Source organism: Choloepus didactylus, chromosome 8 (assembly GCF_015220235.1).
Source record: "Choloepus didactylus isolate mChoDid1 chromosome 8, mChoDid1.pri, whole genome shotgun sequence".
NCBI lineage: Eukaryota > Metazoa > Chordata > Mammalia > Pilosa > Megalonychidae > Choloepus > Choloepus didactylus.
The window spans coordinates 59,411,162-59,424,913 of NC_051314.1; the positions used below are offsets into that span (position 1 = coordinate 59,411,162).

General features: G+C 39.4%; 1 pseudogene; it reads left to right on the forward strand.

Annotated features, from left to right (window-relative positions):
* The first annotated feature begins 50 nt into the window (after nucleotides 1–50).
* LOC119542647 lies at nucleotides 51–11,583 on the forward strand (annotated as a pseudogene).
* The last annotated feature ends 2,169 nt before the right edge of the window (nucleotides 11,584–13,752 follow it).

A 13,752-nucleotide genomic window follows, 5' to 3' on the forward strand; every position in this document is an offset into this window, starting at 1 on the left:
GCCGCGGCCGTGGGCGGCCCCTGGGTCCCGGGCCTGAAGACTGCCTGGAGATGGGCGGGGCTTTGAGGCCTCTTCCGCGGCAGGAGATTGATGCGAGTAGATCGCCTACCCCCAATCTTCAAGACACTGAGGCTGCCTGCGGGCCACCGCCACTGTACAATTAGTGCGCGCCTCCAGGAATAAAGAACCAGTAATTTGAAGCAAACCCAACTCAGGTGGAAAGTTGAAACGTAAGCTAATGACCTCCCACACTAGGTCACTGAAAACCAAGCCTGCCAAGGTGCCCTTGAATCTCTCGACGGTGTGTCTTTTCTTGTAGGAACCCAAATCATAGCTACTGAACTTTCAGTTCTTCAGACTGCCGTTTCCTACACATTTTTCAGTTCTTAGCTTAAACCAGAAAGACCTGACCAACCAATTCCACGTTGTCCTCCACCTGTCCAACTAAGCTAGCTAAAATACACTGGTATTTTCTTGAACAGCGCTTACTACAAGTCATGGAAGGTGCTTTGCTGAGTATTTGTCTCCTTTCGTTTGGCTGAAGGTTGTAGGCGGGATTGTGTCTGACTTGCTTGTCTTTGAATTCCTAGCCTCTAGTGCCAGACATATAATAGGCACCCTATAATTATTTGGGAATGAATGAATAAATGACGCATCTTAAGGCAGCATGCCCTGACTCGCCAGTTTTTCTGTCGTCCACGAAGCTTCTGACTTTCCACTTTGATAGACCTGCCGTGTTTGATGATTGCTCATCTGCCTCCCATTTCTTTCATGAAATCTACTCTGGTAGTTTCTGAAACTAAAAATCTGGTGTCAGGCAAACATACTCTCTTTTTTAAGGGGAGGGGGGTATTATTTCACTTTTTTTTTAAATTCAGTTTTGAGATATATTCACATACCATGCAGTCATACAAAGCATACATTCAGTTGTTCACAGTACCATTATATAGTTGTGTGTTCATCACCACAATTAATTTTGGAACATTTTCATTACCACACGCACAAAAATAATAATAAAAATTAAAGTAAAAAAGAAAAATTAAAGTAAAAAAGAACACTGGGTGCTTTTGTTGTTGTTGTTGTTTTGCCCCCATTTTTCTGCTCATCCATCCATACACTGAACAAAGGGGAGTGTGGTCCATATGTCTTTCCCAATCACATTGTCTCCCCTCATAAGCTAAAATTTTATACAATCGTCTTCAAGATTCAAGGGTTCTGGGTTGTAGTTTGATAGTTTCAGGTATTTACTGCTAGCTATTCCAATTCATCAGAACCGAAAAAGGATTGTCTATATTGTGCGTAAGAGTGTCCACCAGAGTGACCTCTTGGCTCCTTTTGGAATCTCTCTGCAACTAAAGGTTATTTCATTTCCTTTCACATCCCCCTTTTGGTCAAGAAGATGTTCTCCATCCCACAATGCTGGGTCTAGATTCCTCCCCAGGAGTCATATTCCACATTGCCAGGGAGATTTACTCCCCTGGGTGTCAGATCCCACGTAGGGGGGAGGGCAGTGATTTCACCTGGCAAGTTGGCTTAGATAGAGAGAGAGGGCCACATCTGAGCAACAAAGAGGCATTCAGGAGGAGACTGTCAGGCACAATTACAGGAAGGCCTTGCTTCTCCACAAACATACTCTCTTTCATCAGATTCCATTTATGCTTCAAACCAGATTTTTAAAAAGACAGTCCATTCATTCATTGAACAAATACTTGAGTGTGCTTAACATCTGCCAGATATTGTGGTGAACAGGACATGCAGTTTCTGTCCTCAAAGAACTTATATTTTAGCAGGGAAAACAGACATAGTTGATAGTACAATGAATGCTTTCATCAAAATCTTGAAAAAGTGCTCAGAGTCAGGGGTCAGGCTTGAAAGGACCCTTAAGTAAATGAAGGGTTTGCAAATGAAGCCAATCCAAGGGAAGGACATATCATATTTGCATTTTTAAAAGATCACTCTGACTGTAATTTGAAAAATGATTTGGGGAAAGATATTACTTAGATTTATCTAGAAGCAGCCACTAAAAAGACTATGTTTTTATAAAATATACTCCTTAATGTGTTATCTGAGGATATATTTTTGACCTCTTCCTTCTGCATTTCCCCTCAGGGCCACTGAATATTTATAAACACTTCCAAAGCTAGGAATGGACCTCATTTTGAGGAGGTCCATTCTGAGTTCTTTTTCATATTGGACTGAAATCTGCCTCTGTCCACCTACATTTAATTGTTCCTGATTCAACTGAACAGCTGGTATCTAATCTGTATTCTCTATGACATCCCTTTATACATAGAAAGAAAGCTATATGATCTCTCTTTAGACCTTCTCTTTTTCAGGTCATTACAGCAAATCCTTTCAACCACTGTTCAAATGATATGGATTGAAGATCACTTAATAACTGGTCATCTTAGAACCTTTGCATTTGTCCTGAATAAAATCTATTTTAAATGTTTTAATTGAAAAATAAAAACTTTTTAACAATTTTACAGGTTTATCTTACATTGGAATTTATGAAAAGTATTGCAAACTTGCATGTATTGTAGTAAGTCAGTTTGGCCTAGTTTTGAGACAGAATAGGTAAATCTAGAAGTAAATTGTGGTAGGCTGATAAGGGTCCCCAAAGATTATCAGGAACTAATCCCTGCAACCTATAAACATTACTTTATTTGGAAAAAGAGTCTGTTGCAGATGTGAATCAATTAAGAATTTTGTGATGATATTACCTGGATTATCTGGTTGGGCCCTAAATGCAATCCAAATGTCCTTATAAGAGGGAGAGGAAAGGGGATGCTCCATACACAGAAGAGGAGAAGGCAATGTGACCACAGAGACAGAGCTTGGAATGATGCAACCACAAGCCAAAGAATGCCGGCAGCCACCAGAAACTAGAAGAGGCAAGGAATGGACTTCCCTCTAGAGCTTCTGCAAGGAGTGGTGCCATGCCAACACCTTGATTTTGGTCCAGTGGAACTGATTTTGTACTTCTGGAACTGGAAGATAATAAATGTGTGTTGTTTTAAGCCACCAAGATTGTGATCATTTGCTATGGCAGCCATAGGAAACTCATACATAAGTATATTTGGGGAAAAATGGAGCCTGCCTTAGTCCAAGTAATGAAAGAAATTCAGGCCAATTCTGGGATAGACTCTATACTTTTAAAGGGTTAGGTCAGTCTTGGAGTCAACTGTGATTAATCTGATAAACTTGATAGGGAATGCCACAAAGAACTGGAACTTCAATTACTCTTTAGATAAGAAGAGCTGCAAAAATGTGAAGACTCTTCAGTGAATAGATAACTAAAGATAGATTCCTGATGGATGAGGGTTGAAGCATTGTAGTATACAAATTCCAATGCATGTAGCTCCTTCCCCCCAAAACAACCCCCTTTCCCCCAAAATCCAAGTATAATTATACAGGTGAAATCAAGTTAAAAATAAGCATGTAGCACAGTTCAAATGGGAAAAGCTGCCACAGGAAGGTAATGTGCAGCTCCCATAGCATATGTAGGAGAGGAAGAGCAATCTTTCCAGTTTTGAAGAGGTTATAAGTTTAGGTTTATCAACTAATTTTTATGTATGTGAGTCTTAGCACTTTGAATCACCCCTCCTTTTCTCCCCCTATTCTATCACCATTTTTGTGAATTAAGACCAATCTCATGATCTCCAATGTGACTGTCTCCCTCTCAATTGTTGAATTTTGATGAATCATCCAGAGTTGAGGAGTCAGGTAATGCTTATTTGTTCGTTTGGGAAGGAGAGGTTTGTGAATGGCCTTTTGTACATATTTTTTTCATTCATTCATTCATCAATGAACAAATATTTATTCAGCATCAACTGTATGTCAGGCACTGTGCTACAAATGTGATCCAATCAAGCATGGCCTCTGCCCTCATGGAGCAGATAATCTAATATGAGTCACAGATAATTAAAACAGTTACAATAGAAAATAGTAAATGGCATGATAAAACATGTACATGGAACTATACCATCACATAGGAGTAGCACTTAACCCAGTCTTTCCAGGGGAAGATAAGTCAAATCCAATGGACACACTCCTTTGTCTTTAATTTTCTTAATATTTCAACAGATTTGAGTCAGCTGACTACTCTCTCCTTCATAACAACTGTTCCTCCCTTGGCCCCCAGGTCATCACAACTTTCTACTTTTTTCCTGTATCATTGGCTGCTTCTTCTCCATCTCTTTGCTAAATCTTCCTCCCCTTCCCAGCTTCCAAATGTTAGAGAATCTCAGTTCTCTCCTCAATAAAATTCTCTGCCTAAGCCCCATGACATTAAACATCCTCTACATATTAATGATTCTTAAATTTATTTTTTCATTCCTGCTCTCTCCCAAGAGCACCAGGCTTGTATAGGAAACTGCCCACTTAACATCTTTACTTAGATGTTGTTCTAGCTTGCTAATGCTGCAGAATGCAAAACACCAGAGATGGATAGGCTTTTATAAAACAGGGGTTTATTTCGCTACACAGTTACAGTCTTAAGGCCACAAAGCATCCAAAGTAACACCTCAGCAATCGGGTACCTTCACTGGAGGATGGCCAATGGCGTCCGGAAAACCTCTGCTAGCTAGGAAGGCAGCTGGCGTCTGCTCCAAAGTTCTGGCCTCAAAATGGCTTTCTCCCAGGACGTTCCTCTCTAGCAAGCTTGCTCCTCTTCAAAACATCACTCCCAGCTGCACTCCATTCCCTCTCTTTGAGTCAGCTCATTTATGTGGCTCCACTGATCAAGGCCCACCCTGCATGGGTGGGGCCACGCCTCCATGGAAACATCTCATCAGAATCATCACCCACAGCTGGGTGGGGCACATTCCAAGAAAATCTAACCAGCACCAAAACGTCTGCCCCACAAGACCACAAAGATAATGGCATTTGGGAGACACAATACATTCAAACCGGCACAGATGTCAAATAGACATCTCAAACACAATGTATTTTAAATGGATCCCTCAATTTCCCTCTAAAAGCTGTTCTTCTGGTTTTCCCTATATTAAAAAACCTATTGTATATCTATTTGCTGAAGCTAAAATCTAGCAGACATCTTTCAGTCCTCATTTTCTCTTATTAACATACAATTCATCATCCTGCCCATTAAATTCTACCATAATAGAACTTGAATCCATTAACTGTTCTCCATTTCCACCACCACTCTAGTCCAAGCCACTATCAACTCTTTCCTGGCTTCTATCCTTCTAACTTACCTGCCTACCTCCACTTTTGCCCCATTATACCTGCAATCTATTCTCCAAATAGCAACCAGAGTGATTTTTAAAATAAATCAGATCATATAACTGCATTGGTTAAAATAATCCATCTATAGCTTCCTATTGTTCTTAAAATAAAATTAAAAATACAAATTCCTTACCAGGGCCTATAAAGGATGTTTGATCGTGGATGATCAGGATGTTTCCTTTCTTTCCACCTCCACATCATACCATTCTCCCCCTCCATCACTATGCCAGCTTCACCTGCCTCCATTCTCTTCCTCTTATGTGACTTGCCCTTTCCCTCCTCTAGGCTTTTGTGTAGTTGTTTCTACCTGGTATGTTCTACCCTCAGCATTTCTCATGGCTGATTCAAACTCATCCTTCAATGTTAGCTTGAATATCACCTCCTCAGAAATGCTACTCTCCCCACACTTGCTAAAGTGACTTTGATCTCATCACACTTTTTTATCACACTCCTAACATTTATTTGTTCCCATGTTTATAAACTCTGTGAAAACAGATGTCTTGATGTCTGGAACACTCTTGAGTCTCCAGGGGCTAGCATTGTATCCAGTACATAATGGGCACTCAATAAATAATAGTTGAATGAATTGCTATGGAATAATATTTTGATATATTAACCGAAGGGATTTCCCTCAGTATTCCCTATTACTTCACGAACCATGAGGCATCCTTTGTATCAAGAGAGGATTGTTATGGTAGAATGCAGTAAAGATGTTAGCTTTGGGGTTTTGATTTTCAGAAGCCCAAGACATCTGTATTTAAAGCATTTTTTTACACAAACCATACATTTGGTGGAATATATAAACGATAGAGTAACTCTTTCACTAATAAATATTAGTTAAGGAGAATTAGAGGGAAATCAAGAGAGCTAGACATTGGTGAGTGTTCCTGTGGCAGATTCCAACCTCTTCCGTTTTGCTTTCGTCTACTATAGAGGTAAAAAGAGAAGCACTTGAATTCATTGTCTTGGAATTACAGCAGTGATCTTGCAACTATGAGGATAAAAATCACATGCTAAGGATGGCAGGACAAGAAAACAGAAAGAAGAATCTTTGAGTAGACAGCTTAATCCTGGACTGCATCTCCCTGAACTTATTGGGTAAGACAAATATCTAACTTATTTGAGCCACTGTAGTAGAATTGTCTTGTTATTTGCAGCCCAATATATTCATAATGATAGTAGCCCAGAGAGTTTGGGGGCATCAAAGGCCAAAGGAAACATTTCTCCCTTCCCCAATGAACTCCAAGAAGGTAGCAAACCTTGTGATGTTCACCTGTGTCTTACATGGACCAGGAGCCATAGGGTAGAGGGGACTGGATGGAGTATCCAGGAAGAAAGTCTGAAATAGACTTACAAAGTTTCCCTCATGCCAATGCTACAGAGACTCTTAAAATGTTTCTCACTAACTGAAAAGAAGCATTGATAAAGATTTGAAGAAGAAGTTGTCTTGGAAGAAGGGTGACCAACCATCCCAGTTTGCCTGAGACATTCCCAATTTTAGCACTGAAAGGCCTGCTCCTGGGAAACCTTCAGTCATAGGCAAAGCGGGAGAGTTGGTCACCATACTTGATGGGACCTTAGTACTGGGACAAGGAGGGTACACAGTTTTCTGAGGCTTTGTTGGTAAGACAAGGACATGGAAGCACTGAAGGCAGGTGGGTAGGAAGGTGTGGATAGATGGTGGATGTCAGTAGTATAGATGATAACAGCTGAGCCCCCACTAACCAGCATCTTAGAACTTCTTATGTCCCTGCAAACATAGACACAACCTGGATAAAAAATGTCGATGGGACTCTGATTGACTGAATACCCAAACTGAAGTTTAATTTCTATTACCCAATGGAATGAGCAAAAAAATTAAGTTCAAATTTTAGAAAAATGAAGTTTCTCACATATCTGAGTTTGTGACCCAAGATTTTGTAACCTCTATAAAATAAATATACAATCTGAAAGTTGAAGAAAGAGTAGGGATCAGCAAAGCCAAGTGCTAGGAGCATATCAGAAAGATAGATTCTCACCCCTCACCCCAGACGTGTTAAATTAGAATTTCTGGGGTGGAATCAGGAATCTGCATTTTAACAAGCCTTCCTTGTATTTCTTATCCATACTAAAGTTTGTAAAACACTGACTGAGGAGATAAAGTTAACAAGACTTGTAGGTGAGAGAGAGAAAGGAAGGAATCTAAAATGAATCCTATGTTTATGGTTTAGGCAACTGGCAAATGGTAATGCCTTTCACTGAAATGGGAAACACAGGAAAAGAAAGTTTGGGGTTGTATATTTTTAGTTTTGTACATTTTTATTTTGAAGTGCTAAAGGGTTCCCAAGTGAAAATGTCTAGTAGGCAATTGTCTTTTTGGAGAGAGGGTTTGGGCTTGAGAAAAGGACCAGGGATTCATCAATGGAGAGAGGGAATTTGATGCCACAGAAGTGGATGAGATCACTAACGGAGAGTGTGCAAAGCAAGAGAGTAAGGGGGCCCAGGACAGAGCCCTGTAGAACACCAACTTTAAGAGATGCACAGAGGAAAAGGGGCTGCCAAGGGACACCCAGAGAAGTAGAAGGAAAACCAAGAGAAGTCGATGTCAAGGAGAAGAGAACATCTTAAAAAAAAGTGGGGGGGGGGCGGGATGGGGGTCATGACATGCTGTTAAGAGCTCAAGTTAAATAAGGACTGGTAGGTGTCTATTGGTTTAGATAGTAATTGGAGACCTTGGTTAGAACAATTTCAATAGGGTGGTAGGGATTGAAATAAATAAATAATAAATAGAAATAAGTATGAAAGACAGTTTATTTAGTTCAGTGGTTCTCCACCAGGGGTGATTTTGCTCCCCAAGGGACAGGTGACAATATCCATTGCCATTTTTGGTTACCACACTTAATGGGGAGGGATGATACTAGCTTTTAGTGGGTAGAGGCCAGAGATGCCTCTAAACATTCTATAGTGCACAGAACAGCCCCCTACAACAAAGAATTATACAGCCCAAAATGTCAACAAGGCCAAGGTTGAGAAACCCTGATCTAGTCTGTTTCAGTTGCTAAAGCTGCCAAAATGCAATATACCAGAAGTAGATTGGTTTTTTCAATGGGGATTTATTAGCTTGAGAATTTACAGTTCTAAGGTCATGAAAATGTCCAAATTAAGGCATCAAGAGGTAGATTCCCACTCTGAGGAAAGGCCCATGGCATCCAGGGTTCCTCTGTCACACGGGAAGGCACATGGCTAGTTCTGCTGAACCTTCTCTCTCAGGTTTAGCTTCTAGTTTCAGTGGCTTTCTCCCAAAAGTCTCTGGTCTTCTGTCTTAGCTCCTGTGGGTCCTTAATTCTTCTCTTAGGGGCAAACTCTGGATTTCATATCTTAACTTCTCTGAGCTCTCTCTCCTCATGAGCTCTCTTAAAGGACTCCAGTAAAGGAGTAAGACCCACCTTGACTGGGCAGGGTCACATCTCCATGGAAAAAACCTAATCGAAAGATTCCACCCACAACAGGTCTGCCCCCACAAGACTGGATTATAAGAACATGGCCTTTTATGGGGTACATAATAGATTCAAACCAGCACACAGCTTAATAAAATGTATGTATTTTTGAAGCCCATCATAATTATAAATTCCCTGGGTATGTAATAGAAGCCAGAAGGTATGGCTAAACAAGTAATAAGAGAATGAGAAATTCAAGAGCTCAAGAAATACTATTTCCAACTTTACCACTTTTATCTATGTATGTCTTTTAAATAATCATTTAAATATTTTCTCAACTCCTTTTCTCCATGTACAATCATCTTATATCCCCAAGGCATTTATAATCCTCTAGTGAACATTGGTCCTTTTAGCAACTGTAACAGGGAATACATTCTTATTCTAATTAGGTTTCTCCCTAGGGATGAAAAGAGAATTCAAAAACACCTCTATAACCACTTATGATAAATTCTGATACTTGCATATGTAATGTTTCTGTATAGCTGGTTTTTGTTTGATTTTTTTTTTTTTTTTTTTTTTTTACAAGTATAAGAGGTCTGGGTTGAATGTACTGTAATGTGCAATCATTTGAAAAAACTAAATTGAGTATTAGGAGATAAAGTAGATTTAAAAAAAAAACAAAAACAGGAGTAGACTGAGCAAGATAAAGGAAGATGAAGAGGAACTAAAGATATGACTCCTGCAGTGGCCAGAGGGGAGGGAGCTAAAACTTGGGGCTTGGCAGTGAGGCAGGGATTTTTTATATAGTCTGTTATGTTCTCCTCTGGGAACCACATTTTTGGTTCTCCAGGCCCTGGAATGCAGTGCTCAATTAATATTTATTAATCAAAAATGAATGAATGCTGCTAAGTCTATAAAATTCTGTGTATTAGAAACGAAGTTTGAGAAATACTCTTGAGCATGTAGGGCTTTGTTAAATAAGATTTACTCAAAGCACCTTCCATCACAAGCATCTAATATGACTAATTAACCACAGAAAGAATAATAGCTATTTTCTACTGCACACTTTCTATGAACCAAACCCTTTCATTTCTCTATTCACTGTCATCCAACCACTTTTGCTGAGTGCCAGGAAAGATGTCTCTGCCTTCATGGAGCTCTCATTCTAGTGTGGGAGGCAACACAGAATCAATTACAATATTGTACTGTGTAGTGGTCATGGTCTGATGCAAACCCAGCATCCACCCCCCCTTCTTCTTTTAATCAGAATCTGGTTACTGCTCAGGGATCCACTCTCTCCCTTGCAGCCCATATGGTTTCTGACCTCATCTCCCTACGATTCTCTCCAGCCTTCAGAAAGCACAATTTGCCATCTGAGCAAGCAGTTCAAATGCTTCTCATTGGCAGACAAAACTGAGCTGTAATTGAAAGCAGTGGCCACACGGAGGCACCAACAACTCAATGAAACTTAGCCAGTGCTCATTCAAGGCTGTGTAACACTACAAAGAAAACGAAACTAGAGGCGGGGCAAGATGGTGGAGTGGCGAGGAGCAGAATTTCGTCTCTCCCCTAGAGCAGCTGGCAATTACCCAAGAACTATATGAAACAGTGTTTTCGGGGTCTCCAGTAACCAGTCACACATTGGACACAAGTTTGGAATTGGAGGAAAAGCTGAGATCGCAGCGAACATTGAACCACCAAAGTGATTTCCACAGATGACCGTTGAAAGCAGAGTTTCCCTGATGCTTTGGAGGTACTAGCCCAGAGTTTGCCCTGAGAAGCTGACACTGAGACATTCTGAAGAACGCCATTTTGAAACGCAACCTGGGAGCAAGCAGATGCCAGCCATGTGCCTTCCCAGCTAACAGAGGTTTTCTGGATGCCAATGGCCATTCTCCAGTGAAGAGTAGATCACAAACTCCAAGCTTTAGAAGCACAGTTCAAAGAACTGGACTCCACCAAGGATAACCTAACACAGAAATTTGAACAACACAGCAAGACTTTGGCAAGCCAGGCAGCCCAAGATGAGATATGGATAGCAGTTCTAGCACTTAAGTTCACTTCAATGGAACTGAATATTTTATACAGCTACGTTGTTGAAGTACTCATTTGCTTGCACACTCGTGTGCTTGAAAAGTTGCCAGATCTTGTGAGAGGTCTTCCCACTGTAGCTTCTGTCCTTAGATGAAAAGTCAAGAACAAGCGCATTAGAGTTGTCTGGGAGTCTGCCCTGGAGGAGTTTGGGCTGCAAGAAGGAGATATCATAGCACTTCGTACTTTTTTTATTGCACATGGTAACAAAGCAGAACACTATTCTGCTAAAGTGAGACAGATGTACATCAGGGATGTCACTTTCATGATCACTAATATGATAAAGAACCAGGCTCTGCAGGATGGTTTGCTGAGAGCTGTTCAAGTAATTGAGAAGGGGAAAGCAGTCAGGGCCTCCAAAGAACAAAAGTCATCCTTAAAAGAGTTAATACTATCAGTCAAAAACTAACCTGTTGAAGTCGTAAGGCATGCAATGATGTGAATGAACCTCGAGAACATTATGTTGAGCAAAATAAGCCAGAAGTCAAAGGACAAACATTGCATGATCTCACTAATATGAACTAACTGTAATGAGCAAAACTTGAGAGTTAAAGTAGAAAGCATAGGTTATCAGGAGATAGAAAGAGAGAAGAGATTGGGCAGTAGATGCTTAAGGAGTACAAAATGTTTAATAAGGTTGATTGTAAAGGTCTGGCAATGGACAGCACAATACTGTATGATGGTGGCACAATTCTGTTAAGTGTAGTTAACAAAGCTGAGTGTGAATATGGTTGAAAGAGGAAGGCTCGAGTCGTGTATGGCACCAGAAGGAAAGCTAGAGGATAAAAACTGGGACTGTATAATTTAGCAAAACCTAGAGGGGACAGTGATGGTGGTTAATTTTATAAATAAAAGAAGGTTCTTACATGAACTAGAAAAAATGTACGTCACTATTACAAGTTGTTAATAATAGGGTGGTATATGGGAAAAATACAATTAATGTAAACTAAGATCTATAGTTAACAGTAACACTGTAATATTCTTATATTAATTGTAACAAAGGCACTATACCAAAGCTAAATGGCAATAATAGGGGGGATATAAGGGTATGGGAATTTTTCCTTTGCAGGAAATGAGAATGTTCTTATACTAACTGTAGTGGTGAATGCTTAACTATGTGAATACACCAAAAGCCACTGATTGTACACTTAGGATGGATTGTACGGTGCATGAATAGAACTGCTAAGAAAATAATAGGGGGAATAGGGGTATGGGATGTTTTGGGTTTTCTTTTTTATTTTTATTTATTTTTTGGAGTAATGAAAACATTCTAAAATTGATTGTGGTGATGAATACACAACTCTGTGATGATACTGTGAGCCACTGATTATATATTTGGATGGATTATATGGTGTGTGAATGTATCTCAATAAAATTGCATTAAAAAAGAAAAAAAAGAAAAAAAAGAAAAAAGAAAGAAAACGAAACTATTAGAAGACTTTCTTTTGAGTTGTAGAAAACAATACTCCAAGAGATCATTGGGGGGCAGGGTTGGGGGCTGTTCCCAAGCCATTTATGACTAAGGTGATAGATATTAACTAAAAGTGTCTTAAGAAACCTTACACATTCTTGTCAAAGAAAGAATTGGAGCCAAACTTTCAGATTCTCAGACTTTACTCACAATTTCTACTAAAAGTATGGTAAAAAAGGCCAAGCATAAAAAAGGCAGGAGAAGTAAAGAAGCCAAAAATTGTTTAATTGTAAAATGTGTATTTTATATTTCTATTTATAAATTGTATTTTGAAATAACCAGCACGTAAGACCTAATTGTTTGTTACAGATAGAAATGTATGCTTGACATGATTGGCAATAGGATTGTGTACCAGCAATATTTTACTGAAAAGTTTCAGTTCAGAATGGGAACTGTCCCACTGAGTCAGCTTGTGCTGTATCCCACTTTTTAAAACCAGATGCCAATAGTTTCACGGAACTGGACATTCTAGAGAGATTTGTCAACTAAACTAGGCCTGAATGACTATACTTTTCCATCCTCTTGAGAGATCAGTAAGTGCAGAGGACAGAAAATTCTCTAAACAGAGAATTTGCTTTGCCCTGGTGAAATAATTTGGTTGAGAGTTCTTATGCTGAGATTGGAGAGCTTTTGGATAGTTGTGGATCCTCTAAGGGGAAGTTTGTAAATATAGGTATGTAATGAGGATTTTAGCATTCAGTGCCACTTGTTTGTATTTTCCTACTGGGTGACAACGTTCTCATTTAAAATCATGCCACACCTCTGTATCACTTTGTAAGTACTTCTTGCAATTATCCAATTATTTATTTATTTATCAGTACTAAAGCTATATGCTCTCTGCTGGTAGACTCCTGTTTGCCTTGCTCCTATTGTATATTCTGTCTAGAATAATGCTTGGTATATTGTAGATACAAAATTAAGGACCAAACTTCCAAAGTATAAGCATTCTTATGACTTCATTTTCAATACCTTTTTTTTTTTTGTCTTCATAGAAACTTCCAATTCCTTGAATGTCTACCCCTCAGTCCATCTATTAGCCCTCTCTTGATCTTTCTCCATCTTTCCAACTTCTAGCTCCACCAGGTTTCGACTCCATGTTGAGCATCTAAACTCTCTCTCACCAGAATCCTTGATTCTCTTATACCCTTATATTTCCACTGAATCATCACAGAACATCAACCTTCAAGTGAGTCTCTGGAAAAAAGTCTCCAAGCTGCCTAGATTCAAAGCCATCAACTTCATTCTCATGATTACCTGTTAGTTCCTTTATGTTTCTGCTTCAGCTTCCTCTCCCATTTCCATTTACCACTATTACAAGCTTTCCTCAGTCTACTTCTGGTCTTAATCAGAGTTGTTCACAGTATTTCATTATTATTATTTTAATGCCTGAGGGTCTATGGTGATATTCCTTCTTTTATTCCTAATTTTGGTTATTTATGCCCTGTCTTTTTTTCTTAGTCTGGCTATCAATCTGATTGATTTTTTATCAGTTTTATTGATTTTCTCCATTATTTTTCTGTTTCAATT